General features: G+C 43.8%; 5 non-coding genes across 5 annotated transcripts; all 5 read left to right on the forward strand.

Moving 5' to 3' along the window:
• Positions 1-134: 134 nt before the first annotated feature.
• LOC129116454 (5S ribosomal RNA) lies at positions 135-253 on the forward strand. Its single transcript, XR_008533539.1, has one exon. It is a non-coding gene; the product is annotated as a 5S ribosomal RNA (ribosomal RNA).
• Positions 254-632: 379 nt separating this feature from the next.
• LOC129116455 (5S ribosomal RNA) lies at positions 633-751 on the forward strand. The gene has a single exon (XR_008533540.1). It is a non-coding gene; the product is annotated as a 5S ribosomal RNA (ribosomal RNA).
• A 380-nt stretch (positions 752-1,131) lies between these two features.
• On the forward strand, positions 1,132-1,250 carry LOC129116456 (5S ribosomal RNA). Its single transcript, XR_008533541.1, has one exon. It is a non-coding gene; the product is annotated as a 5S ribosomal RNA (ribosomal RNA).
• Positions 1,251-1,629: 379 nt separating this feature from the next.
• Positions 1,630-1,748, forward strand: LOC129116457 (5S ribosomal RNA). The gene has a single exon (XR_008533542.1). It is a non-coding gene; the product is annotated as a 5S ribosomal RNA (ribosomal RNA).
• Positions 1,749-2,127: 379 nt separating this feature from the next.
• On the forward strand, positions 2,128-2,246 carry LOC129116458 (5S ribosomal RNA). Its single transcript, XR_008533543.1, has one exon. It is a non-coding gene; the product is annotated as a 5S ribosomal RNA (ribosomal RNA).
• Positions 2,247-2,682: the final 436 nt, after the last annotated feature.

Raw genomic sequence — 2,682 nt, forward strand, 5'->3', positions numbered from 1 at the left:
ACTTTGTACATTCTGATTTGACATTTAAAAGCTGTGAGTGTGTCTGGCAATCTGCAGGCGCTCCCTGTATAGACGAAAGAGCAAAGCGTGGTGATATAGTATCTTTAAAAGGCCCTTTGGTAGGCGCAATATTTGCTTACGGCCATACCACCCTGAACACGCCCGATCTCGTCTGATCTCGGAAGCTAAGCAGGGTCGGGCCTGGTCAGTACTTGGATGGGAGACCGCCTGGGAATACCAGGTGCTGTAAGCTTTTTCACTCCTCTTTACAAAAAGCAGAGGGCGCTGCTGCTTTTTCAGTGGACACCGACAGGGTGGGAAGGAAATAGCTAGATCATGACTTGCCGGTATAGAAATGACACAAATCCAGTTAAATGATGGCTTTCATCATTCCTAAGCTCATCGATCATTTTCTTTTCAATTTTATGCTAACGTATTCTACATTTCAACAGTAAATATTAATCTTTTTACTGCACTACATTTGTGATCCTTATAGCCACTTTGTACATTCTGATTTGACATTTAAAAGCTGTGAGTGTGTCTGGCAATCTGCAGGCGCTCCCTGTATAGACGAAAGAGCAAAGCGTGGTGATATAGTATCTTTAAAAGGCCCTTTGGTAGGCACAATATTTGCTTACGGCCATACCACCCTGAACACGCCCGATCTCGTCTGATCTCGGAAGCTAAGCAGGGTCGGGCCTGGTCAGTACTTGGATGGGAGACCGCCTGGGAATACCAGGTGCTGTAAGCTTTTTTCACTCCTCTTTACAAAAAGCAGAGGGCGCTGCTGCTTTTTCAGTGGACACCGACAGGGTGGGAAGGAAATAGCTAGATCATGACTTGCCGGTATAGAAATGACACAAATCCAGTTAAATGATGGCTTTCATCATTCCTAAGCTCATCGATCATTTTCTTTTCAATTTTATGCTAACGTATTCTACATTTCAACAGTAAATATTAATCTTTTTACTGCACTACATTTGTGATCCTTATAGCCACTTTGTACATTCTGATTTGACATTTAAAAGCTGTGAGTGTGTCTGGCAATCTGCAGGCGCTCCCTGTATAGACGAAAGAGCAAAGCGTGGTGATATAGTATCTTTAAAAGGCCCTTTGGTAGGCACAATATTTGCTTACGGCCATACCACCCTGAACACGCCCGATCTCGTCTGATCTCGGAAGCTAAGCAGGGTCGGGCCTGGTCAGTACTTGGATGGGAGACCGCCTGGGAATACCAGGTGCTGTAAGCTTTTTCACTCCTCTTTACAAAAAGCAGAGGGCGCTGCTGCTTTTTCAGTGGACACCGACAGGGTGGGAAGGAAATAGCTAGATCATGACTTGCCGGTATAGAAATGACACAAATCCAGTTAAATGATGGCTTTCATCATTCCTAAGCTCATCGATCATTTTCTTTTCAATTTTATGCTAACGTATTCTACATTTCAACAGTAAATATTAATCTTTTTACTGCACTACATTTGTGATCCTTATAGCCACTTTGTACATTCTGATTTGACATTTAAAAGCTGTGAGTGTGTCTGGCAATCTGCAGGCGCTCCCTGTATAGACGAAAGAGCAAAGCGTGGTGATATAGTATCTTTAAAAGGCCCTTTGGTAGGCGCAATATTTGCTTACGGCCATACCACCCTGAACACGCCCGATCTCGTCTGATCTCGGAAGCTAAGCAGGGTCGGGCCTGGTCAGTACTTGGATGGGAGACCGCCTGGGAATACCAGGTGCTGTAAGCTTTTTCACTCCTCTTTACAAAAAGCAGAGGGCGCTGCTGCTTTTTCAGTGGACACCGACAGGGTGGGAAGGAAATAGCTAGATCATGACTTGCCGGTATAGAAATGACACAAATCCAGTTAAATGATGGCTTTCATCATTCCTAAGCTCATCGATCATTTTCTTTTCAATTTTATGCTAACGTATTCTACATTTCAACAGTAAATATTAATCTTTTTACTGCACTACATTTGTGATCCTTATAGCCACTTTGTACATTCTGATTTGACATTTAAAAGCTGTGAGTGTGTCTGGCAATCTGCAGGCGCTCCCTGTATAGACGAAAGAGCAAAGCGTGGTGATATAGTATCTTTAAAAGGCCCTTTGGTAGGCGCAATATTTGCTTACGGCCATACCACCCTGAACACGCCCGATCTCGTCTGATCTCGGAAGCTAAGCAGGGTCGGGCCTGGTCAGTACTTGGATGGGAGACCGCCTGGGAATACCAGGTGCTGTAAGCTTTTTCACTCCTCTTTACAAAAAGCAGAGGCGCTGCTGCTTTTTCAGTGGACACCGACAGGGTGGGAAGGAAATAGCTAGATCATGACTTGCCGGTATAGAAATGACACAAATCCAGTTAAATGATGGCTTTCATCATTCCTAAGCTCATCGATCATTTTCTTTTCAATTTTATGCTAACGTATTCTACATTTCAACAGTAAATATTAATCTTTTTACTGCACTACATTTGTGATCCTTATAGCCACTTTGTACATTCTGATTTGACATTTAAAAGCTGTGAGTGTGTCTGGCAATCTGCAGGCGCTCCCTGTATAGACGAAAGAGCAAAGCGTGGTGATATAGTATCTTTAAAAGGCCCTTTGGTAGGCACAATATTTGCTTACGGCCATACCACCCTGAACACGCCCGATCTCGTCTGATCTCGGAAGCTAAGCA

The sequence above is a fragment of the Anoplopoma fimbria genome, unplaced genomic scaffold (genome assembly GCF_027596085.1).
Source record: "Anoplopoma fimbria isolate UVic2021 breed Golden Eagle Sablefish unplaced genomic scaffold, Afim_UVic_2022 Un_contig_8647_pilon_pilon, whole genome shotgun sequence".
In the NCBI taxonomy this organism is placed as follows: Eukaryota; Metazoa; Chordata; class Actinopteri; order Perciformes; family Anoplopomatidae; genus Anoplopoma; species Anoplopoma fimbria.